This window comes from Lissotriton vulgaris, chromosome 3_1 (genome assembly GCF_964263255.1).
Source record: "Lissotriton vulgaris chromosome 3_1, aLisVul1.2, whole genome shotgun sequence".
Lineage (NCBI taxonomy): Eukaryota > Metazoa > Chordata > Amphibia > Caudata > Salamandridae > Lissotriton > Lissotriton vulgaris.
In genome coordinates this window covers 1,014,503,189-1,014,531,172 of record NC_141689.1, presented here as the reverse complement: position 1 = coordinate 1,014,531,172, position 27,984 = coordinate 1,014,503,189, and positions in this window count along the sequence as shown.

Here is a 27,984-nt window from a genome sequence, read left to right as displayed (position 1 = left end):
GGATAACAAAACATGATGGGGCTCTTTCCACAGAATGTGTGCCGGGGGGCTCTTCCGGCTCCAATATGTCACAGATACTCATAGCCTCGGGTTGAATGTGTGCCCTTTGAAGGGTGGAGACCCCCAGTACCTGTAGGGACTGGAGGGACCTGCATGCACCCATGAAATAGGGCTAGACAGATGCAACCGTCCAAAAGCATACTGGGAAGATTGTGAATAAAATTGGTTTTACTGCAAATTGAGAATCATTTCTAATTAACGCAGAACATTTTCACAGGAAAATGACCAAAATAAACGGATCCTTGCAAAAGAAAACTGATTTGTAAAACAATAAGTACATTTTCCTGAGAGCAAAAATCTTGTTTGTGCTTTTGAAAACAAACCTTGGTGCAATTTGGTGTTAAAAAGTGTCTGAAGGTGTTTGTGCAGCCCATTCTTTAATGCATGTGCATTTGTAAATCACAAATTCACCAAGAAGGGTATCCTGGCACTGAATGGCAGATGTTTATTGTTACCCAACAGTACTCATTTTATTGACCACAGAAGGATGAAAGGCTGAGTTGACCCACAAGGCTTTGAACCTGTGACCATGAGGTTAAACACAGCCTTTACAGTGGACGCATTAGTCCACTGAGCCACCAGACCCAGCTTACTATATGAACACAAGGTAGGCACCCACATAATAGAAATATGGGTTTTCCTAATGTTCACAGTAGTGTGCCTCCATGGCAATAAGTACATATCTTTGTCGAAGCACCTGTAAAAAGTTTCTAATACAGTATGCTGTACACATTGCTTCATGCATCACAGTATAGTACCTTTTTGAAGTGCAGTCTGAAATGACTCCCATCACCGCAGTGTGGTGTCCCTGCCGCCATCCAAATGGGAGACTAATGTGGTCCTCCACTGACAAAGCTACTGTGGTCAGAGACATGTTACAGCATCTGCATAGGTGTATCCTACACCCCAGTGGTGTATCTACAGTTGTAAGGCTTTCAGCATCCCCTCCAGAACTACACTGAGCAGTAGATAACTGCTAATCTCTGTTTCATTGTAACTTTCTGCAGTACACAGGGTACAAAGAGTCAAGAAGGGGACATGCCCTGTCTTCGATTTTAGGGTCATTTGAGAGCTGATCCTCACTCCAGACATAAAGACAGTTATTTAGATTTTTCAATTTTTCAGCTTCTCTATCATCTCCCCATCATCTAGCCTGTCCCGGTAGATACAATACAGGGGTCAATAGTGGGAACCTTTGAGATCTTCCCTTCAGAATTATTAAATTGAGGGGCAATAACTGACTAACTGCCCATGCACCTATCTTTGGCACTAAAATATGTGCAAAGGCTTGAAAGCCAGTTGATGTTAACAGCACATGGAGGTTGCGCTCAGGTCATGGTCTAGCCATTTTCTTGAAGTGACTTCAGTTGTCACCATTGGAAAAATCAGACACCTTTCTTATGATAGCAACTGCTCTACTGTGCCTGCTTGAAGTCCTTACTCTTTAGGAGGGTAGGGATGCTACAGGGACTTCCTTAAAACTCACTTTGGCCTCTGATGCCAAGCGCTATCGGATTCCAACCACGTACACCTGACTGGCATGGATTCCAACCACATACACCTGACTGCTGTGGGTTACAACCATGTACACCTGACTGGTGTGGATTCCACCCATGTACACCTGACTGGTATGAGTTCCAACCACATACACCTGACTGGCGTGGGTTCCAACCAAGTACACCTGACTGGCGTGGGTTCCAACCACGTACACCTAACTGGCTTGGATTCCAACCACATACACCTGACTGGCGTGGGTTCCAACCACATACACCTGCCTGGGGTGGGTTCCAACCACATACACCTGACTGGCGTGGGTTCCAACCACGTACACCTGACTGGTGTGGATTCTACCCATGTACACCTGACTGGTATGAGTTCCAACCACATACACCTGACTGGCGTGGGTTCCAACCAAGTACACCTGACTAACGTGGGTTCCAACCACGTACACCTGAATGGCTTGGATTCCAACCACATACACCTGACTGGCGTGGGTTCCAACCACATACACCTGACTGGGGTGGGTTCCAACCACGTACACCTGACTGGCATGGGTTCCAATGATGTAGACCTAACTGGCGTGGATTACAACCACATACACCTGACTGGCATGGATTCCAAACACATACACCTGACTGGTGTGGGTTCCAACCACGTACATCTGACTGGTGTGGGTTCCAACCACATACATCTGACTGGCGTGGGTTCCAACCACGTACACCTGACTGGCATGGGTTCCAACCACGTATACCTGACTGGCGTGAGTTCCAACCACGTACACCAGAGTGGCGTGAACATCCATTATGCATTGAAGTTACCAGCGTTATGCATCGCCCTTTCAATGACTGACTTCTGTTGTGCAGTATTACAGTGCTGCTAAATTCCAAACCAGATATTCGGTTGTCCCCTTTACATTTCCACACAGAAGGAAGTGCACGACTCTTCCTAACATAACACCAGTGAAAGAAAAATGTAAATTTGAATTCGATTGTTTACATGGCTTCTTGACAAAAATACCAAACAGTTCTTTCTTGCTTTTCACACAATATGTAATATGAGAACTAAGTAAAATATTTTACTGTTGTGACGATCTTGAGGAAAGCGAATAAAAAGAGGAAAAAGCGTTCCCTTTCTAGGCTCCCCTTCTCCACGCACCCCCGGCCCCGCTGCTGTTTACCCCAACCCAGATGACAAACAAGGCGAATAATCTAGGCAGACCCCTTAATCTGCATAGAGTGCTCCGTTCTCAATCAGTGTCTCGTCTGCCTGCAGGCGTGAGAAGGTTTTCCCATGCATTGCTCGCAGAGTTCCTTTCTCTAATGAGCTTTGGACGGGGGCAGTCCTATGTTAGAGATTTAAAAGAATTAATTAACATGGCACCGACCAACACCTACTTAAAGCTATGCATTTTGTTTGTATGCCGGTAATTTTTCAGAAATACAATTGATGAGAAGCTGTGTAAGCACCTGCTTTCAAAAAACGAGCATTGATAAAGCCAATAGTCTTGCTTTTTTTTAAAGATGCACCAGCATTGATATTCGCATGTCCATGAAAAGCAATGTCTATAACTTGACTAGAAGAGAGTAATATTCAGGTTTACATTTACAATGATCCCCAGTTTGTGTATGAGGGAGCCTCAGTCCAGCGCTGCCTGTGCACCACACTGTTATGAATGTTATGAAAACAAGTCCATTTGGAATGTCTAATGCTACTAACACAAAGGCTCAGTTATTAAATAAAGGTTGCATGGGTGCTTGCTCTGTGCAATTTTCTTCAGCGTATAAAGCTTTTATAATTGCAAGCAAATCAAAGCATTATTTTGAATTTTGTTGTTCCTTTAGCCAATAGATCACATGGGAGCCTATTTACAAAGGTGAAACTACATGTTCAAATTTGCACAAGTAAAGTGCTCTTAGACTCAGCCGCGGTCCGTGGAGGGAGTTCCGTGGGGCAGAGAGACGGGCGGGGGGTTGCTAAAAACCGGAATAGGGAATATTGGAGGTAAGTAAACAATTTAATAAATAAAACAAATTTACTAGCGCGCCCTGCATCACATTATGCTCTGTTCTTTCACTACAGGCAGACTGACCTCTCGTTGACCCCTTGCATCCTTCCCTTGTGGACTGCAGTGACAGTGCACCACCTCTATTTAGTGCATTGTCAGTGCACATCCCATTACTTTTTTTGCCTCCAATCTGCTGTCTAGGGGGCTGAAAGACTCCTGGGGCTCAAAGGTTGGGGGCATAGAGACTGAGACCAGGACTGACAGACTCCCAACTCATTCTTTAAAAAAATAAAAGTCTAGCCCTGGGACCTAGGATCTTTCTGCCCCTCCCTGTAGAGGGTGAATTGGGGGTAACTTCCCCAATCTGACCCCATGCGTTATAAAAACTGTTGGGCTTAAAGGGTGGAGGGTACGGTCCAATACCAGGATGGGCTGCCCTCACCACATTTTTTTTCTTTTTTTAAGTCTTTCCCTGACATCTAGTGGGCTTCCTGTCCCCCGTCCCATGGGTAGGGGGATTGGGGGGTAAATCGGCTTATCTGGTTCCCAGTGTGAGTTATACTTCTCTTTAGGGGTGGCGGTGCATCCCAAATACAGGGTGGGCCGAACCCTATTCCATTTTTTTTAAAAATGCCTTCCCGATTTCTAGCGGGCTTTCTGCAATCCACCCTGGAGGGCAGATTAAGCTATACTCTTCAAAGATATGGCATGGGGAGGCAAAAAAACAGTTTAAGGTCTATGGTTTATTTTGTTTTATAACAATACATATAAACCTTGCGTCTTGTGTGCTTTCTGACAAGCCCTCGGGTGGGCACTGTGAAGTAAATCCCACAATCTGCTCCCTGGTGAAGCAAAGAATCTGTTTGGGCACTAGGTATGGGGAGATGTCAATGAAAAATGTCGACCACTCCATTCTTGTTCTCAATTGTCAAACCTTGGTGATTAGAGGACTTTCTGACCCCACTTAGGTGGATAGAGAGACTGTTGAGGCCCTTGGTAGGTCAAAGTGGCCATTGCTCATGCCTACGGGGGCACTCTCTTACCTGTCAAATTACCGGGGAAATTGTGGGTGGATCCCTGCTCAAGCACTGCCCCTTGCATCAATGCCCAAGCAAAGAACAATTAGGAAAACGTTTTCTTTGGAAATGGCAGAGCAGTGAACACAGTGAAAATTAAGGAGCCAAACAGCTCCTTTACTTTCAGTTTCTGTAGTGATAATGTCAGCGCACCTTGACACATATCACCATTCACCAATTAAAAATCCTCAAACTGCGGAGGAAGCTCTTTCTCAGTAATCTGAGAGGGTGGGCTCGAAAAGAGAATGATAATTCGCAACCAATAGCTCGGAGATGTGCCATTCACGTCCTGTGCACTGGAGAGGTAAACCATGTTCACCACACTTCAGGGGTTAACATTGAAAGTATGGGGTTAAAACTCCACCCTGCACATTTTTATGAATTGCTGGAAGGTGTCTCTCAAATGGGGTCACTTAGGACTAAGACCTGTAGTATTAAATACCTTTGACAACATGTTTCAGTGAGAAAGGAGAAATCATTTTGTAATTTTGAGAAACGTGCAGCAAATAAACTGAGAGACAGTTTTATATTGCAATATTTGTGATTTATAGATAAACATCACTTTGATTTTGAAATGTTCTTTCTGCAGAGGTGTTTTGGCACTGCTCTGTAATGTTGTAAGAGTTTCTGGTCAGGGACTTAGCAATCAGTTGTGCATAGGTGCAGGGGTGCAGGGACCACTGGATCATAATTATGGCTGCATTTTGCTAGAAAAGCCTGGTTAGCGGGCCCTTTCCCTGAACATGCATTAGGGCATTCTACCTATATCATTGGTTCTAGTTCTAAGTGTCGACAGAACTATACCCAAACTGACTTACGTTCAAGGACAAATCTCTCCAAGCTGACTGCAATGATGTGAGCTGTACCATTTGCGAATTGTTATATGACAGTGTATCGAGAAAACAATACCCCCATACACAAATATCACTAAAAAATAACCCTATACTTAAAAAATAAACACATTTTGATGACACAAATTTTGCTGAAAAATAGATAAAATGCAACAATATCAACAAAAAATAGTGCCTACACATTAAAAGAAAACATAACAACATTCACAAAAATCGAAATATTGTACACCTGAAAATCAACACATTTCTAAATAGGACACTAAACAATTTATAACATTAGCTAGTATTGTTAATACAATAGTATTGTCGCATTCTGATTTTGAAACAAAATGTGAACACTTTCCGCACAGCACTCCTATGTACCTCGATGTATCCTGTGTTTAATCCCTTTTTCGGTGCGCAAGCCATGGTGTGTACTCCATACTGGTACTTGCTGAAAGTATTAGAAGACAGCTATTCTTAGTCATGGGAATCTTCCCTTTGTGAACAAGCCTTTATTTAAATGCCTTATGTGTTGTTTTAAAAAGTTCAAACCATGATCGTTCCATTACACACAAAATATAATTTTTAGATTTTTATTATTGTGATTCAGTTGCAAGATAAATTATGTGAAAGTGGCAATTGGAAGTATGTTACACCTTTTTCAGCTGAGGATGGAAGATTTGTACACACATAACAATCTTTAGCATTCTTTAACATACTCCTCTCACAGGTTTGAATATGTATTGTGTTTGTAGCAATCTACTGAGCTATCTCTACATGTTAGTATCATGTGTTTTGTTTCATTATGCATGGTAGTTATCTCACCTTGTGAAGGAGAGATATATTTTATAGGTGAAATTAAGCATAACATTAAACCAACTATCATGATTACTATCAACTGTCGATGAAAATATACTAAATATTTTACAGCACATGCTGTATGTCATTTTGTACAGAGGAAAAATAAACGGTGCAAAAGGTACAAAGGATTATAAAGGTACAAAATTAGGAATCAGATTCTTTTTATAGTTCAGTTCATCAATTCACGCGTAGGATTCAGGAACCTCTATTATCTTTGTGCGGAAACGTAAGGTACAAAATAATGATCAACTCTTGTAAAGTTCAAAATCTCAGCTCAAAACTCATCAGGACTTAGCAGAAGTTCAAGGTGGCTCTACTACTTCTGGTTTGTCTTCAAAGATCAACTGGCAACAATCTGTCAAATCATATACTTCCACATGTGACTCTTCATCGACAGAAACTGAGGCTAGTTAAGTCCACTCAAGGCATGTCTTTTGGCTACACTTAATTTGCTTTCACTATTCTCAGAATCAACTTCGATTGTCTCTGGTTCTTCTCTGATTGTCTGAAGTCTATGAGTTTTCTAGTGCAATCTTTTGGTCTTTTTCACAGATACAGGCCACGTAGCTCTTAAATGTGCATTCTCAACTTGGCTCTTTACTTGTGACTGTTGAATCTTCTCCACTCACAGCTGGGTTTGTGCTCTGATCGACATCAGCAATTTGGCTCACTTTGAACTACCTTCATTTGCGGGCTTTTGAGATTCAAAATTTCAGCTCCCCCTATTTCTTGAGCTAGTGTTTCAGTTTCTTTTTGTTGTTCATTACTTTGCAACGTTCCTTCTCGATTTTCAATTTGGAGATTTTCAATCTGAAAACATCCACTCTAACCAGGATCTGCTCCTTCTCTCCTATCTGGATCATGCAGCGAACTCAATAGTGTCACTATTAATCAGTGGGTTTGTCTCCGCATCTTCATCTGCAGTCTTTATTCTCTTTGTGTGAGCTGAATGGACCCACTGTGTGATACCAGCATGCTTCACAGCAGTGTTAGTCACAAGTATTACTTGATAAGATATCTTCCTGCGTGGTTATAAGCAGTTCTTGCAGACATGTTTCTTTTGTAGTGACCAGTCTCCTGGCTGCAGTGGTGTGGCACTAGGCATCTTTTGTTGATGGTGTTGCTAAATTCACCTGATGAGAGACAGATTTGACCACTACAGCCAGACCCTTACAGCAACCAAATATAATGTCCACAACGTATTGATACAGGTGCTGCTGAAGGAGTACACAGGATCCATATAACCCTGCTCATAAGATTTTAGGGAGGAGATAAAGCAGTTTTTGTTTTGTATTGAGTACTTCTAATGTCAACAAAAAGAAGAGAGCGTGTCTGGCCATTTTAACCAGGAAGAGCTGCAGCTACTGGATTTAATGTAGTAGAAGTCCTACTTTACTTCAGCATTGCGGCAGAAGCTTTCGCAATCTTTTTAACTATACCTGATTCTTCTAGTCTTTAACTGCAGAAGAACTTTTGCTCAATTCGTAAAGCTTTACATAATAATTTTAGGGCTCCATTTTTAAAGTGAGTTCCTTGGTCTGTCACAATAGAAGTAATTGTGGAAAACTGCAGTATTAATTATCTTTGCAAGAGTTTGGCTACAGTCAAAACTCAAAACTGAAGCTGTTCCCCTTCAAACTGTCAAATTGCCTGAATTTGTGTGGTCCAAACTTGCCATATACTTCATTGGACCATTTGGTGTTCTTCCACGAAAGTGCAAATTCACTCTTGTGGTTGTTGACTACTATCGTAAATGGTGGAAAGTAAAATTTGTTGAAGAGGCAAACACAGCTAGTGTTATCAAGTTTTAATAAAATGTGTTTTTGAGAGAAGGTTTTCCCAAAGAAATCGTCTCAGACAATGGTGTCCAATTTATTTCAAAGGAAATGAAAAGTTTTCTCAACACCGATGCCCTTAAACACAAATGTGTTGCTTTATATCATCCTCAAGCAAACGGTCTAGTAGAAAAAATGAACCGTACACTGGCAGAGTGCATACAGTGGGCAATTCAAAACAAGATAGATGTGTCCAAAGCTGTTGAAGAAATGCTGTGGTCACATAGGTCATGTCCTAATGCTGTTTCTGGTCTCTCGCCATTTGAGATTCTACGGGGACGTCCTCCTGCTTCCAGGTTGTGTCGTGCATGGTTACGAGAGTGTCGGAACAAGAATGAACATATGTTAAATGTTGACAAAGTTGTGAGACCTAATGTGGAAGCTAAAATGAAGAGTCACTATGACACTTTGCATAGAGGAAAATCTATAGAAATAGACTTGTGTGTGGGAGTTTGGGTTCGGGTCAAAGATCCCAATCATGTCCTTAAAGGGATGTCAAAATGTAACCCTCCTGTAAGAATTGAAGTTGTGACCAGGAATGCAGTGAGAACCAGCAAGACTGAATGGTGGAATAAAGGAAGGGTTGTGAAGGTGCATTCTCATGATGTTCCTCCTAGTGATCTTTCTTTTCCATCTAATTCGTCTTTGCGTCCTTGTGCTGTTCCTTTTTCATCTTCTTTTGACATTGATGTTTCTGAGTCGAGGCGTTCCGTTCATCCTTTGTCTGAACGAGTAGACGGAATATTGTTAAACCCTTGAGGTTTCGTGATTGAAATTCCTTCATATTCACATAATTATATTTTTGGGTATTTATTTAACTGCTGTATTTATGTAATGTTTTACTTTTAATATATGTTTTGTATTTATTTATTGTAAAGGAAGGGAGATATTGTGGCGATCTCATGTTCACTACATTCCAGCATTACATCACTGGAATGTAGAATGTCCAATGTTCGTTCATAGTTTAGACATTCCTTGTTAGTCAGTTACTTTGGGACTGCTGAGGCTGTGTCTGATAAACACACGGCATGAAGTATTTCTGTCTGCTGAATTTTATTACATAATACTTCACCACATTCTCCTGGTTGGATAAGCTTCTACTCATTTAGAAAACAAGCAGGCTATTACTAGAGCATAATATCTGAGCCTGTTATAAACAAGCATTTTTATGAAGTCTGCTTGAATAGGGAATGGTCCTTCAGAATTGCCTATGGAACTCATAGTAACTATAGTATGCTTTCCTTGATTAATTCTCTGATAAGTGATACATCTTTGTCAAAAAATCTTCTGCTACACCTATGAGTTTTTCAACTTTTCAATATTTCTGAAAGAGTCTAACCATGCTGTCTCTCCCTATTTCTGTCTGCCTGTAAGGAAACCTGGCCATGCCCTGCAGCACTTAATCTGGAATAACATTTTGATGATTCAGAGTTACCTAAAGATCATTATAATTCCTCTTATAACCATCCTCTGATACCTCCTCTTGTCGCTCTCTGAGTTCACTTAGTGTTGCCTGTATTGGATTCATTTTCACTTTTTGCACCATCAAGTTTGGTTTCAACTTCACATTGTTCTAGTTCTTGTTTTTGCTCATTTGACTTAATAGTTGCAGTTTCAAGAGCAAAATATTTTTGCAACTTCAGCTGCATAGTTATTACTCATGGTGACCATATCATCACCAGGCATATGAACAATGCACTTTACAACCCATGTATTTCTAGGTTGTTGTATGGATTCTAACAGATTTTGAATGTGTCTCCCATTATGTATTGGAACACCAGAGGATGTCATGCAGCGTCTTTGTGACCATAATAGTTCAAAGTCGTGTAGCACTCCAAATCCGTACTGGCTCTCTGTATACATTGTCACACTCATTTCATTAGCCAGACAACATGCTCTTGTCAGGTCAATCAGTTCTGCTACTTGCGCTGAAATGGCATCAGACAAGTATGATGCTTCAATGATTTCAGAAATAGAACAGACTACATGAGCTGATCTCAGTATTTCTTGATGGTCTTGCAGACAAGAAACTTCCACAAACAAAATGGGTTGGTACACAACTTTGTCACATTGACACAATCATGATAGGGATCTTCATCATCTTCATCATTGTTTGCAATTAGTAACAGTGTTGCAGAATTCAAGGTATTGCACCTTCTGATTGAAATAGTCTCAGTGACCAGTATTGTTTGCTCATACTTTGTTAGACAATTGTTTTAGGATGCTGAGTTTGTGTACAATTTACAAAAGGGGGTGGTGATGAACAGAGTGTCTGAATTGAGCAGACCACTCTTACCCAGTCCAAAGATCAGGGCTTGATCCATCACCGTTATTTATCTCACTGCCCCATCCCAGCTCAGAACCTGGCTATATGCAAATCAGTCTGTCCCTGGCCCAGTGCATCATGGGAACAGGGCAGACTAAACTACCAAGCCAATTCTTTACCAGAAAGGAGACAAGCTACCGGGGACCGGTTTCTGGCATTTCAGCCTCTTCGGCCCGGCTTGCTTGAATCCTGATGGAGCAGTGAGAAAGGGACTCATGTCTGAGTATACCCTGCCACACCTATAGTGGCCAAAATCGATTTACAAAAGGGGGTGGTGATGAACAGAGTGTCTGAATTGAGCAGACCACTCTTACCCAGTCCAAAGATCAGGGCTTGATCCATCACCGTTATTTATCTCACTGCCCCATCCCAGCTCAGAACCTGGCTATATGCAAATCAGTCTGTCCCTGGCCCAGTGCATCATGGGAACAGGGCAGACTAAACTACCAAGCCAATTCTTTACCAGAAAGGAGACAAGCTACCGGGGACCGGTTTCTGGCATTTCAGCCTCTTCGGCCCGGCTTGCTTGAATCCTGATGGAGCAGTGAGAAAGGGACTCATGTCTGAGTATACCCTGCCACACCTATAGTGGCCAAAATCGATTTACAAAAGGGGGTGGTGATGAACAGAGTGTCTGAATTGAGCAGACCACTCTTACCCAGCCCAAAGATCAGGGCTTGATCCATCACCGTTATTTATCTCACTGCCCCATCCCAGCTCAGAACCTGGCTATATGCAAATCAGTCTGTCCCTGGCCCAGTGCATCATGGGAACAGGGCAGACTAAACTACCAAGCCAATTCTTTACCAGAAAGGAGACAAGCTACCGGGGACCGGTTTCTAACATTTCAGCCTCTTCGGCCCGGCTTGCTTGAATCCTGATGGAGCAGTGAGAAAGGGACTCATGTCTGAGTATACCCTGCCACACCTATAGTGGCCAAAATCGATTTACAAAAGGGGGTGGTGATGAACAGAGTGTCTGAATTGAGCAGACCACTCTTACCCAGTCCAAAGATCAGGGCTTGATCCATAACCGTTATTTATCTCACTGCCCCATCCCAGCTCAGAACCTGGCTATATGCAAATCAGTCTGTCCCTGGCCCAGTGCATCATGGGAACAGGGCAGACTAAACTACCAAGCCAATTCTTTACCAGAATGGAGACAAGCTACCGGGGACCGGTTTCTGGCATTTCAGCCTCTTCGGCCCGGCTTGCTTGAATCCTGATGGAGCAGTGAGAAAGGGACTCATGTCTGAGTATACCCTGCCACACCTATAGTGGCCAAAATCGATTTACAAAAGGGGGTGGTGATGAACAGAGTGTCTGAATTGAGCAGACCACTCTTACCCAGTCCAAAGATCAGGGCTTGATCCATCACCGTTATTTATCTCACTGCCCCATCCCAGCTCAGAACCTGGCTATATGCAAATCAGTCTGTCCCTGGCCCAGTGCATCATGGGAACAGGGCAGACTAAACTACCAAGCCAATTCTTTACCAGAAAGGAGACAAGCTACCGGGGACCGGTTTCTGGCATTTCAGCCTCTTCGGCCCGGCTTGCTTGAATCCTGATGGAGCAGTGAGAAAGGGACTCATGTCTGAGTATACCCTGCCACACCTATAGTGGCCAAAATCGATTTACAAAAGGGGGTGGTGATGAACAGAGTGTCTGAATTGAGCAGACCACTCTTACCCAGTCCAAAGATCAGGGCTTGATCCATCACCGTTATTTATCTCACTGCCCCATCCCAGCTCAGAACCTGGCTATATGCAAATCAGTCTGTCCCTGGCCCAGTGCATCATGGGAACAGGGCAGACTAAACTACCAAGCCAATTCTTTACCAGAAAGGAGACAAGATACCGGGGACCGGTTTTCACCCTCAGCGTGGAAGGGTATTCTCAGATGTGAGACCCTTGCTCATTGCACCATCAGGATTCAAGCAAACCGGGCCGAAGACGGCTGTAATGCCAGAAACCGGTCCCCGGGAGCTTGTTTCCTTCCCAGTGTAAGAATTGGCTTTTGTAGTTTGGTTTGCCCTGTTCCCATCATGCACTGGGACAGGAACAGACTAATTTGCATACAGCCAGGTTCTGAAACTGGGATGGTGCAGTGAGCTAAAAAACGGTGTTGGATCTAGCCCTGATCTCTTGACTGGGTGAGAGTTTTCTGCTTAATTCAGAGACTCTGTCCCTCACCACCCCTTGTTGTAAATATTTTTGTCCACCCTAAGCGTGGAAGGGTATTCTCAGATGTGAGACCCTTGCTCATTGCACCATCAGGATTCAAGCAAACCGGGCCGAAGACGGCTGTAATGCCAGAAACCGGTCCCCGGGAGCTTGTTTCCTTCCCAGTGTAAGAATTGGCTTTTGTAGTTTGGTTTGCCCTGTTCCCATCATGCACTGGGACAGGAACAGACTAATTTGCATACAGCCAGGTTCTGAAACTGGGATGGTGCAGTGAGCTAAAAAACGGTGTTGGATCTAGCCCTGATCTCTTGACTGGGTGAGAGTTTTCTGCTTAATTCAGAGACTCTGTCCCTCACCACCCCTTGTTGTAAATATTTTTGTCCACCCTAAGCGTGGAAGGGTATTCTCAGATGTGAGACCCTTGCTCATTGCACCATCAGGATTCAAGCAAACCGGGCCGAAGACGGCTGTAATGCCAGAAACCGGTCCCCGGGAGCTTGTTTCCTTCCCAGTGTAAGAATTGGCTTTTGTAGTTTGGTTTGCCCTGTTCCCATCATGCACTGGGACAGGAACAGACTAATTTGCATACAGCCAGGTTCTGAAACTGGGATGGTGCAGTGAGCTAAAAAACGGTGTTGGATCTAGCCCTGATCTCTTGACTGGGTGAGAGTTTTCTACTTAATTCAGAGACTCTGTCCCTCACCACCCCTTGTTGTAAATATTTTTGTCCACCCTAAGCGTGGAAGGGTATTCTCAGATGTGAGACCCTTGCTCATTGCACCATCAGGATTCAAGCAAACCGGGCCGAAGACGGCTGTAATGCCAGAAACCGGTCCCCAGGAGCTTGTTTCCTTCCCAGTGTAAGAATTGGCTTTTGTAGTTTGGTTTGCCCTGTTCCCATCATGCACTGGGACAGGAACAGACTAATTTGCATACAGCCAGGTTCTGAAACTGGGATGGTGCAGTGAGCTAAAAAACGGTGTTGGATCTAGCCCTGATCTCTTGACTGGGTGAGAGTTTTCTGCTTAATTCAGAGACTCTGTCCCTCACCACCCCTTGTTGTAAATGAGTTTGTGTACAAGTCATCAAAATCTCAGCTGAATGAAGGATGAACAAATAAGTGTATGGCCCATAACAATTCCTTCATTCTTCTCAACTGCAAGACAAATCACTGATATGGACTTCAGACAACCAGGAAGAGCTACGGCTACTGGATCTAATGTAGCAGAGAAGCAAGTGATAGCCTGCTTTATTTCACTGTGCTTTTGAGTCAGGCCAGACAAGGCACACCCATTTGTTTTCGTGGCAGCAAAAGAAAAACTCTTTATTATAATAATGCATCCCTAGAGCTGGTGCATACCACTGATTCTGAGATCTAGGAAGGCTTTCAAGCATTTGACATCATATGGCACCCAATATTCCACATTGCTGCCAGTAAGCCGTATTAATGGCTTTGCAATTAGGGAGAAATTTGGAATCTACTGATGACAGTAGGCAACCATCCCCAAAACCATCCTCACTTCTCTCTGAGTAGTAGTAGGATTCATTTTCAGGATACAGAAAAACATTCTATGGAGACCTCTCTTGCCCCCTTTTGAATATGGTGGCTGTAAGGCAAATGGTTCTGCCCATCAAATTTGCCTGGAGTTTTTTGCTTTTTTACCAGCTGGTATGTGATCTTTTTACTGTGGTTGAGCCCCACCTCTGGAGACTTAACAATGGTAAACTCATGGTAACGGAACTGAGCATGTTTACTGTGAGCAAGGATAAGGGGCACTTGGCTGGTTACGCATGAACATGTGCATGTGTGTGTACAAGGATGAGGGCTGCATGTGGGTGACTCCTGGTATGTGCAGCCCAGTATTTTTGCACAGGTAGCCTGGCACAGAGGTAACTCTGCAGGATTGGATATTGACCTGCAGAAGGCCTCATAATGTTAGTATACACTCATAGGGAAGGTCAGTGTGGTTTATAGTCTTGTCTGCAGTGACATTCCATTATACAACTAAGGGGAAGACTGCCTTAGAGTGCAGCTTTGCTTCCCTTTGGCCTACAGAGACCATTGATGTATCGACATGGGATGGAATCTGCATTACAAACCCCAATATGAGAGTTCCAAAAAGATATCTGTACAGCTTAAGGGTCAGTCAGGATTATCATCTTTTCTCGGGCTCGGCTCAGAATCAAAGTCCGGGCGCTTTGTTGCCCTGCTGTGCCAATTTAATTACATTTATCTCTAGCAGCAGGAACAAAGGCCTTCCAACACAAAGGGAGCAATTCACAGTGCTTCACTCACCCCCTTAGGAGAAACGGGGTGGGAATGAAGGATCTGCATCCATCAGCTGTCACACTGTCCCAACGAAGGGCCAGGCCAAGCCCACTGAACAAAGGAGGGAGCTCAGACCTCTAGAGCCAACACAGGAGGGGTTTCCCTTAGGAACTTAGTTGAAAAGGCCCTGGAAGTGAAGCCAGTGAGTGGCAGAGCTGAGGGCACCAAAGCAGATGTGACTAGTGACTCATGGGTGATGCTATTTTGAAATGTCCCAGCAGGCTGTGCAGGACGTTAGGGACAGGAGCGTAGAGGTGATGTGGTACCCCAAGATAGGCCAAAGTGCCTCCCTTCTAGAACCTTCTGCCTCCACTTAAAAGGTCTTGCACACGTTTGTTGACTTACAAGATAGGAGACCTGAGGAAGTTGCTCCAGGTGGCTAGGGCATGCTACCGAGCTAAATGAGCCAGAGATGGAGCAAAACGGCCCAATCGGGCCCAAGATATCCACAAGAGAAGGATTTGACCTTTGACCCTGGGTAAAGTCGGAGCACATAGAGCTCCACTACTGGAGCAATTCATTCCCATGGAATGGGCTAGGGCCCAGGGGTCACCACAAAAAGTGACTCCTCAATTTTTCCCTCCATGCATGGGTCCATCTCCCCAGAGCAAAGGTGGATTTTAATCACAGGGGCGAGGAGCACCGAGTCCAGGCACCCAACGCCAAAGGAAGGTGGGGATCACCATTGCGCTCCTGCTTGGAAAGTCAGGGGCCTGTACTCCCAACACTGCGACCCACTAAAGAAGCAGTGTCAGGGGAGCACCACCATGCTCCTTCCGAGTATTGGTAGGCCCATCCCTACGCCCATATCCGGAGTAGCAGGAAGCCACCAGCATGTGTACACCTGTCTGCAGGAGTAGGCAGGGAAGGAGAGACACCAGCCATGCAGGGAGTCGACCGATTAGCCCCCATCAATTGAGAGCTCAGGGGGGTGCCTAAGTGGGTCAAGCACCCTCAAGAAAGAAAAAGCGAAAAAGGACATGCAGCACAGTGCATCAAGGGAAGCGGCTGGAGCTGCTAATATAAAATGCACACTCCCAAGAGGGTGCCACCAACAATACAAACAGGATGAACGGAAGCCGCCGGAGCACAGCAACTTGCCCCAGGAGGCCCAAATACATGTTTTGGGGTACTGACCCTAAGTTTACAGGGTCCCCAAGAGAAGGACCTACCATGTATTTTCCATTCAGTTAAATAAATACCCAAGCAAGAGCATATGCTGTACAGCTGGGAGTGCAGTGAACTCTAGCTACTAAGGGCCTTATTACGAGTATGGACCGTCCTACTTCCGGTGGCAGTTCGACCACTGCCATACCACCACTGTGGGTCTGTCTGCAGTATTCTGAGTGTGGTGGTCGGACCGCCACAAGACGGCTGGCTCTGCCAGAATCAAGGGTCCTACTTTGCCAGCAGTCTGAATCTGACCTCAATATGCTGGCGGTGCAGATGCCGGCCCCACCAAGCATATTTCAAGTTGGCTTTCTATGGCCCATTTAATGGTGGTGAGCCCGTCATGAAAAGGGTGGTAGAGAGGCAACTAAGGGGACCCTTACAGGGTGTCCTGCCTCTTCTAAGCCAGGGGGTGCAAGCCGGGGGGCACATATTGTTTCCCCTGGAATAACACCCCGTTACTGAATTGTGTGGTATGCATGCCACACTGTGCAGGAACATGCTGAAGTCGCTGTCACTGCAGCGGTCTACTGTTAAGATTCTCCCATGAGCCTTACACAGCCGCCTCTGTGAGACCTCCATAGCACCGCCGGCCCACCCTGGATTACACTTGTAATCCAGCAGGTGGGCACACATCAGACTTGGCTGCCTCCTGTTGACATGTCGGTGGCAGGTCAACAGGAGGGCTGCCAAATTAGTACTAAGGCACTATGGCTGCAGTTACTGTGGCCTGAAGGTGTCTATTGAAAGGTACTTCTTGTACAGCGTCCTCTGGGGTGAAGTCTATGGTTACATGTTGTCTGATCAAAATGTGTTGCCCTCTAGGGGCTGGTTTTTATGTTTGTGTTGTCATTATTGTAAAGTATATCAAAAATACACAGACACATGTTATGATCATTTTTAAATGCTTTATTGAAATAACAATGTTGACAGTGATTACAGATCTAAGTACATACACTGTATTTACACTAATACGTGCATTTACCGCAATGTTATTATTGGCTGCTGTATTTTGCTCCTAAAATGATGATGTTTTCGACATATGATTTGTTGAGCTTGTACCTTTCATGAACTCAACCAATTTACCTTATATTTTTATGTGATCATTTATGGGGGACAGAGGTGATCATGCAGTGCCATCAAAGGTATTTCCACCAGCCTTATGCATATTTGTAAATTACTTTGTAGTATTTAGTCATGTTTGTGTGTAATAAGCGTACCTTTCATTTTGCTCAAGGAAAAGCACAGACTGGTAAATTATTTATTGAGTGTTGTTAGAGTGTGCTAGTGAATGATGGTTAGTATCCCACACCACCTTAGACCTTTGACTGTTCCGCTCTACTCTGCTATCCTGAGAGAGTCGCTACACTGGGGTGTTTGGTTCCCAGTCTGGACAACTGTAGACCCATTACTTGTGCAGGCCATGCAATTAATGGTACATTTCCTTACAGCAGCCACAATAAATGTCTTCTTTTTTACAGTGCATCATCTTAGGAGGTGAAACCCTATGCCGATAAACAGTTCAAGGGTGCAATCGTATCCACTTGCAATCTTACATTGTCTTTGATGTTACTAAGAGATTGTGTATATACTGTACTAATGCTGATTTATTGGGCAATTGCAAACTTTCAAAGTCTTTCTTTAAAAATTGACTAAAGATTTAAGCACTTTCTGCATACCTCTGTCAACACCAAATAAGAAATTCATTGAAGAATCAACATACGAAAAGATATTGGTTATCTTCATGAAGAGGAACAGAAAAGAATACAAGGTATAAGTCCTTGACTGTATACCAGTCTACATTTGGTACCACTGAACAACACAGAAGTAAAATTTGATTTATCTTTCTGAGATCTTGGCGTACCCTCCAATTTAGATTCAGTTCTTTAATACAGATCATAGGTTAGTTGCATGGACTACCAAACACCTTTCATAGAATGCCCTACTCTATCATCTTTCTATGACAGACTTCATTCCCTCTTCTGCTTCTGATGAAAGCTTGTACTGTTGGGTTCAGGGATGAACTGCCTCTGGTTTGATTGCAGTTTTGATTGGTTCTGCACTTTTATTAATCTGATTGCTTTAGATGTTATGTCCCATACCTCTGCTTTCACTGTCTGTCTCAAATCAAGAAGCAGATCATATTTTGTAAGAACTGGAAACAATTGAACTCTCAATCAACTGAACTCCCAGTGCTTGTGATCTTATTTTGAATACTGACTCTTCATTATGGGTTTTAATTACAACACTATCCAGGATTCAATAAATCACAAAATTCTTCTTACAAAGCAAAACTCTGCCAAGTAAATTAACAGGATTCAAATCACATAATATGACTAGCCATTGTATGATGAAACAAAGAATGCCTTAACTACGCATGCCTTTACAATGCAAGACCTACAACAAACCTATCATTACAATGCAAGTCTTTACCACGCATGTCTCTACCACGCATATGTATAGGGATATATTGCACATATATTTACCATGCATACCATTACCACACATGCCTTTTCCACACATACCGATACAATGCCTATATATTGAAAATACAGTAGAAATTTACCTCCCCAAAAAATGTTTTTTCTCACTTCTTACTCAATGAAAATGTAAAAAGTATTCTCAAATGAGGAGCAAGACTTCAATTCCCTAGTTTGTGAGTGAATTGTTGCCAAATATATATTACATTTATATAAACAGGTTCACTGATATGTTGATTACAAAGTATTCCTTCAATTATTTCCATAACACAATACATGTACTCCCACTGTAAAATGGCTGACATTCTGTGAGTGTAACAAGATAAAATGTAATTTTCAAATGAACAAAATAATTGTACATTCTTCCACAATCAAATGCTTTAAAATGCTGACCAACACATATTTGGTTTGAAGTAAGGAACACCACAGATTAAACATATATAAACAGCTGTCTACCATTTTATCTTCAGTGGTACGCTGACTTCCTTTGTGACCACACACAGCGTTAGGAGCAGAATACTGAAAGTGACAGCCAGATGAAAAGAGTGCCATCTAGCAACCAAAGTCGATATAAACTAATACAAAGTGTTTCTTCCTAATAACAATCATACAATGCCAAAAGCTATTTTTAGACAATTTTTCAAAATATTTTTCAGAATTTGAAAATAACAACTACTGTGGAGAACTCAAATTCCATTACTTATCACAGACCACCAGAAGGTAAATTAACTGTAACATTTTGCAATATTACTATTTTCTATTTTTTTTAATACATTTTAGAAAATGTTGCCAATTGTAACAAGCCAAAATTATGTCCCAGCAAAAGAGTAGCTCAACAAAAAATGTGGGTTTTAAAAGAATAATTTAAGACACCCTGCAGGAGACATCACTGCCTTGAGTGAAAATTGCTAATGTAACTCTGACAGAGATTTTACCTGGGTACTTACCTCAAGGCAGGTGCTGGGCAGTGACTGAAGGCAACATTTTGATTCTAATGCCCCTGGGTATTTACCGCAGGACAGGTGCTGGACAGTGTCTGGGGGCAAAATTACTATTATAACTCTACTGGGTACTTGCCTCAGGGTTGGTGCTCGACAGTGACTGGTGGGAACATTTCTATTCTACCTCCACTGGCTACTTACCTCAGGGTAGTTGCTGGGCAGTGACTGGGGGTAAAATTACTATTCTGACTCCACCAGGTACTTACCTCAGGGCAGGTGCTGGACAGTGTCTGGGGCAAAATTACTATTGTAACTCTACTGGGTACTTACCTTAGGGTTGGTGCTGGAGAGCCACTGGTGGGAGAATTTCTATTCTAACTCCACCTGATACTTACCTCAGGGCAGATGCCGGGCAGTGACTGGGGGACAAAATTACTATTCTAACTCAGCTGGGTACTTACCTTAGGACAGGTGCTGGACAGCGACTGAGGGGAACATTTCTATTCTAACTCCGCTGGGTATTTACCTCAGGACAGGTGCTGAAAAGAATTTCCTGATCTAACTCCGTTGGGTTCTTGTCTCAGGGCAGGTGCTGGACATTGACTGGGGACAAAATTATTATTCTAACAACGCCGGGTACTTACCTCAAGGCAGGTGCTGGACAGTGGCTGAAGGGTAAAATTTCCTTTGTTACCCCACCGGATACTCACTTTAGGAAAGGTGTTTGAGCGAGACTGGTGTTTTAAACTACAGTATGAAATAATACATAATCTAAGCATTTTTTCTTTTTCCAAAACTGAGATCAACTTCAAAAATACAATAGGAAAAGCATCTGAAAACATAGCAGATTTCACAGGAAATTTACAAAATATAATGTAAGCATAGCAGAAAAACGAAGAGAGTGAAAACAACACCCCCTTATAGTCTCATACATGTTTAACCCCTTCCATGCTAATGACAAGGTCAACTCGTCATGGGCTTTACCTGCCCTGTGCTTATGACGAGTTGACCTTGTCACGATCCTATACGATTCAAGGATCTTCAGCACCCAGGGGGAAAACGCCTAGCAGCCAAGGTGTTAAAAAAATAAAATAGCATATTTTCATAATTCACTAATATTATTATCTCCCTGAATGAACTTTGACTATCTCTGAAGAACCTTTTGTCCTGCATGACAGTGAAAACCCTCAGAAAAGAATCTTAGGGCCTGATTCTGATGCGGTTAGGAAAGCATTCCTACTTAGGGCCTGATTCAGATGCAGTTAGGAAAGCCTCCTGATGGTATTTGCTCCTTCCAAATCAGATCGGGAACGTGTCTTGCCGACCCAAGGCCCAATTATGATGCGGTTAGGAACATATGCTCCTATTGAAGTCAATGGGAGTCCAACCAAATCGTAACTGGAAGCATCCAGATACATAGTACTTCGTCGGTCAGACTCTCCCGATCCGCGTGGGTCCGAAACCATTTCCAAACCGATTCGGTCAGGAAGCTTTCCAACCCACATCAGAATCAGGCCCTAAATCTTTTTAACACAATCCAACAACCCATAACTTGGTTACTACGAGAATAGTCAAATTTTGATGATGGATGGAGCATGTATCAACACCCATCCATTCACACAAATTTAAACTATTAATGCCAACATAAATAATGCAACTGTCCCATTAGTGTATAGCTTACTTTTTGATAAGCAATCCTCAACTTACATTGACAGTGATCAAATCCAAAACAATGAATACAAGTCCTAGAAAAGTAATAATTGATTTTGAGTAGACAATGATTAATACAGTCACAAAATTGTACCCTGAAACCCAAATTCAAGGAGGTTTTTTTCACTTTTCACAGGCATATTTGCGAAAAATACAAAAAACATAATTAGTTTCAGGATTACACGACAAGCAGTAAACTACAGTATGCTTTAAGAAAATTAACTGTGTTATGCTTTGTACCACCTAACAGTGTAGATGAGTTCTACACTTTAATTACTGAATCAGAATTTTTAGCACAAAATGAAGACAAATTGGCACCCTTACTACATTACTTAGAAGATATATGGATTGGCTGTCTTAGCAGGTCATGTTGCAGGAGGTAGTCCAGATTTCCCATTGAATGGTGGAACTGCTACACAACCTGTTCAGAGAGTGGTGCAAAGACTAACAATACTATAGAGGGATGGCACAATTGATTCAACAAATCAATTCATAGAAATCACACAAACCTGTATAATTTCTTGGAAATTTTGAAGAAGGAACAAAGGGCCTCATTACGATGCAGGTCGGACGGGCTGTCTGACCACCATGGTCGCGATCCGATTCTGACCGCCAAGGCTGGGAAAGTTCACCCGCCGTACTACTATGCAGCTGCTGCTACTACAGCTGCCACATCCATGGCGGTGCAAATATCTCTGAATATGTCCCTGCAAGTGCATTCAAACTCACAGGAAACGTGATATGTAAATACATGCATGGCATATGTGGGGATATGCCTTCTGTTGCATGTACCCCATTGCTGGAATGTGGCGATTTGTGCACAGTCTAGTCAATGGGAATACATAGCACCTATGAACTTACCTGCTTTCGGGCACCCACAAGGTTGTCATTTTTGGGGTTCAGCTGCAGCAGTGCAGTGGGGACCTGGATAAACAGATCCATGCCGGAGACTGTGAGGCAAAGCGGAGTATGCACCCCAAATACTTTGTTTCCGATAAGTAGAGGCAGCTGGTTAGACTGCATCAGTAGGCTCATTTGAAATGCACATCGTAGTCCGTATAGCGTTGGGAACTCCCTATACAGCGCTATGGCTTCTGCTTTTCTCTGTCCACCATCTCAGCGGTCGGAGAAAAGCAGTTAGCCTCAATTGTCTGCCAGCAGTCAGTCGGACTGCATTCAGCATGCATTGTTTTTCGGTGGTTGGTCAGACCACTTCTAATGAGATCACGGCACTCCGGCCGACGAGGCGGCGAATGTCGCTCTGACTGGCATCGTAAGGAGGCCCAAAGTTTCCAAGAAATGAGACTTGCCCATTTACTGTCAGGTAGCCTGCCCTGAACCCATGTTTGTCCCAAAAAAATTTAAGAAATGTCCGAAAGACTAGTGGGTAAAAATGCAACAATTTTAATTGGAGGTGGCGTTAGAGTACGTCGACAGTCTTGCAATAATATTACATTTGTAACCATTACTAACAATTACCTATATTACTTGCCAGTTTTAGAAACACACAAACAATCAATTTTTGCAACTTTTTTATCTAAATTAAATTTGGGGTTCGTACCTGTAGCTGTCTTCTTTTTTTCAACCCATGGTGACTTCTTAAAACTATCTGTCACCAGGAGTCTCCTTTGGTCCAATACTCCAAGCAGGAAAATCAGCATCCAACAAAAAAATCAAGTTCTGAAAGATATGATTACTCCATTACAACCATCTTCATGAAAAAAAAAATTCAACTCCTAAAACCAACGTTCCTCAAAAGAGTTAGTGAACCCACTCGAATTTAATTAAAGAATCTTTTAATATAAAAATGATTGTACATTCATAATTAGTTTCTCTCCTTTGGAAAATTTGCTTTTCCAAAAAAAAAAAAAACACGGTGTACGATTTTCCAATTCTCCCAAGCAGCCTTGTGGTCTTCCTTTTCCAAATAAAACTGGATGCAAATCGTAAAAATGCATGTTGCAAAAAGAAATGTTACTTTTATTCGAAATAGATTTTAAAAAGTGATATGCATTTCTTTACCCACTTTTTTAAAGCTATTTTTGAAAAAATCAACCTTCCCAACATGGCCATGCAAACACAACCTGCTTGGGAATAAAAATGTGGTAAAATAACGCAGACATTGATTTTCCTACTAACTATAATTTAACTACCTCTCCCCTCTATCCTTACACTAGAACTAGCCACCTGCATACTTAAAATTATAAGTAAAATCGTTCTTACCTGACCACAGCTGTTACTTGCTTCCGATCTTGATTGTGACACACCACCGACTATGAAAACTGATGCACAACCACGTATGTGAACAGTTGAAAGAAAAAAAGGATTCTTTTCACCATAGAAAATAATGTAAAAGCATAAGAAACACATTTCTGCAGTTTTAATTTTTTGTATTTATTGTAATAAAATCTTGTTCTTTTTTTTTAAATAACATTTATTTTTATTTTTTCAATGTTGTACTATTTCTAAATATATTTTAAAATGAACAACCTTATGTTTTTATTTGTCGCATACAACTTACTCTAAAATAAAGTGTCTATCAATGTAATTATTAATCTTAATTTAAAATTGTATTTTAAAATTGAAATAGGTAACTTATTAAACAATTTCACTTTTATTATGTATCTTTTTCTTGTTCACAAAAATACTACTTAAATTGTAATAATTAATACACAGGTATTAACATTAATACATGGGTATTAATACACTTTCTCACCCATTACTCCTTAATCTCTTGCGTCCCATTCCTAAAGGTGAGTGTTGCAGTATTTAAAAAAAATATTTAAGTTTAGTGATAATATTAATTTTATATGTATTTCAATCCAGGTAATTAATACTCAGGTATTGCAATGATTATCTGGCTATTAATATATGTCCGCACCCATTACCCCATATATGCCCTGCATCTCATCCCTAAAGGTCAGAGTTGCAGTATTTTTAAAACATTTAAGTTTAGTGATAATATTAAATGTAAATCTATTTCAACACCTAGTAATTAATAACCAGGTATAACAATTAATACCTGGGCATTAATACACTTACCATCCCATTACCCCTATAACCCTTACATCCCATCCCACACTGTGAGTGTTGCAGTATTTTCGAAAATATTTAAGTTTAGTGATAATATCAATTGTAAATGTATTTCCACACTTACTAATTAATATTCAGACATTAAAAATTATACCTGGGTATTATTACACTTCCCCACCCATTACACCTATATCCCTTGCATGCCACCCCTGAAGATGAGTGTTGCAGAATTTATAAAAATATTCAAGTTTAGTGATTTAGTCATTCGAGCCAGCTACGATGGAGCTCCACGCCTCCACATAGCACCTGTGAACCTGGTTCCTTGGCTCCTCCCTTCCCCCTCTCGAGGCTGATGGCGGCAGCGTGGTGTTGTGCAGAGCAGCGGTAATCTAGGTGCCTCAGCGTCTTGGCGTTTTCTCGGCATCCTTTTGCTATTGCTGTTTTCGTCCTGTAGAAAAGAACGGAGTTACGGGGATTTGGGCGCTTTTGGCATTTCGATGTGTCCTCAGCGCCCTGCTGCTGAGGTACAGTTGGGAGAGTCGGAGATTACGGCGGATGGTGGATGACGGACGCCGTGGATGACGGACATCGGACTGAGTGTCCTTGCTGCACTACGCTGATTTTCGAGTGTTAGGAGGCAGCAAAAACTCAGAGGGCAAATCGCTTTACGAGACAACGTTTCTGTGACGAAAATCGGAGCTCCGAGCTGCGAACTGCAAACGCGGTGAGTGAGGCTTCGACCGTCCCCGGCTTGAGTTTGTCCTTTAATCGGTTACCTTCAGACTAACATCGGTAGCTGATAATTCCAGAGGGAGTTTTTCTTTTGGACTACAGTACCCAGAATCCCCTGGCTTTCTGTCTTTTTTTTGAAAGTTTGTCTTTTAATCGGTTACCTTCAGACTAACATCGGTAGCTGATAATTCCAGAGGGAGTTTTTCTTTTGGACTACAGTACCCGGATTCCCTTGGCTTTCTGTCTTTTTGAATTTTCCACTCTCTCACTGTATATTAAAAAAAATCATCCCAATCTGGGGAAAAGCTCACAAGATGGGTAAACTCACAAACGCTAGGATTAAAGCCAAAGCACGGAGACAGGCGAAAGAAGCAGCCGCAAAAGTAATCGATCAAGAGAATGATAAGGAGGTGTCCTCCCATGTGAGCTCTAACGACGACGAGGAAGAATCGCTTTATAAACATTTCTAATTTAACCAGTCCAAGCGATCATACGGTATTAGTTGAGTCTGCAGATGGGGTACAGAAGGGAAGCTCTACAGTTTGGTAGCTGCCCCAGCAGAGCAATTATTAGTCTCAAAGACATCAAGACAATTCCCCTTGTTCGAGAAAAAACTCGTATCGACCTTAGTGTGTAAATCAGCTCCGCTGGAGGCTTCTTCTAAGTCTCAGACCATTTGGTCCCAAGTTTTAGTGGGATCAAGCCATTCTCTGGAAATGTCTACTGTTGCTGACGCCGTCACGGGTTTGTCTACAAATAAGACCATCAATAAGACTACCAATATAATATTAGAGGCTAATTTGTTCTCTGCCTCTATACATGAAGTAAAAAGTCTCCCCCTGCTCTGCCATAATCAAGACGATCTGTTCAATACTGTAGCTTCTCTGGATAGTTCGAGCAACACTTGCCCTCCGGGTCCTTCAGCCCTTCTCAGCCCAGCTCTGGATATGGACACTGAGACTATGGGCGAGCACCAGATGATAGTCAAGGATATGCTCAATTTGATTCTTGATGAAATACGTGAAATGAAAAGGTTTCAAAGGGAGGAACTGAGCGCTATACATCAGCGACTGGATAAGATCAAGGATTTTGTGTCTTCTTTTCCCACTCGTCTTCAGGAGGCAGAGAGCAGAATATCCTCCTTGGACGACAACATGACTGGAGTTACAAAAGATGTTCAAACTGCTTTTAAAACTTCCAAAGCATTGGAGATGAAATTGGATGAGTTCGAGAATTATAATCGAAGGTCTAACCTTAGAATAGTGGGGGTTCCAGAGGGGGTGGAGGGATCCAATACGGTCAACTAGGTTACTACCTTCTTGCAGCAGAAAGTGGTACCTGAGTTTAAAGGTGATCTAACGATCACTCGTGCTCACAGGGTCCCTGCTCAGCCGTTTCCTAGTTTTACGCTCCCCCGCACTATTCTCCTAAATTTCTCTGATGTTAGAGTTAAGGAAACAATCTTGTCCAAAGCTATCCAACAAAGACAGTTCTCACTCGATGGAACTAACAAGTGTAGGATATTTTCGGATATGTCCGCTGCAGCCGCCCGGAGGCGAAAAGAGTTTGTGAAATTACTACAACTTTTTAAGGCTAAGGGGGCACAAGCGCAGATAGCACAACAGTCAAAGCTAAAAGTTTTAGTCAAAGGAAAATTCTACATGCTCTCTGATGTTGAAGAGGCTCAGGAGTTGCCAAAGGATCGCCGGCCGAAAAGAGCCACAAGAGCTAATGCCATTATTGTTTATGATCTTTATTTTGAATTTCTTCTCTGCTTTGGGGGGGGGAGGGGGTATGGAGTGGGGATATAGGTTCACAGAAGGGCTAGGGGGTGTACAACACAACACCCCAGGGTAGTGGGTATGGAGCTGTGGCTAGTGTGGGGTAGAGAAGTGGGAGTAGTGCCACAGGTGGGGTGGGGGTATAGTGCACAAAAAATGAAGTCTTGGATGCTTTTATTTGTTGATATGTGGAATGTTAAGAATGCTGGGAATCTTGAACTGATGCATTGGAAGTTATATGTTGTTAATAAAAAAGCTTAGAATATTGTTCAAAAGGAGGACCCCTAAGGGCTCTGTAATGTTTTGCTTGCAGCCCTATATGCTGATTGCTTTTCTAGTATGGGTCTGAAAATTATCTCCTTCAATGTAAATGGATTAAATAACAGGAAATAAATGCGTGCAATAGAATTATGGGCCAAATCTGAACAACAGACGTGATTCTGCTACAAGAGACCCATATCCAAATGTCAAAAATTGAGGAGTTTTCCATGCTCAAAGCCTGGTCGTCTTATCGAGGATTCTCCTCATTTTCGGAGTCACTGAGGGGGGTTGCGCTCTTTTTTAGTAAGAAGTTAAATGTCCAGATTGCTCATACAGTACAAGGGGGATCAGATCGCTGGTGTTGGGCTACATGCGTTATTCCAAATAGAGTAAGCCCTGTTACTTTGGTTAGCTTTTATGCCCCAGTAGAGGATAGACCAGAGATCTACGAGGAATTGTTCCAATCTCTTTTAACGGTCAAAGGCGAGATTATTATAGGTGGGGATTTCAATATTACTATGAATGCAAAATTGGACTCAACTAGTTACTCGAAGAAACAATCCAAACCTAAATCCTTTAGATCAATAAATAATAATATGTCTTTATTTAATCTTTTCGACCCCTGGCGTACTCAAAATACTTCTAAAAAAGAATACACCTGCTGGTCTGGCAGGTTCAAATCCTCTTCTCGGATCGATTTTTTTCTCATCTCACGTCAAATTAAGTTCCTTAAGCAAACAATGCTCCATAATGGTTTCTCGGACCACGCGATGATAATTATTGAACTGGCATTAGTTGATAAGGTTAGATCCCCAAAACATTGGATATTTAATAAAAAATATTTGAGTGATGATACATGGGTGGAAG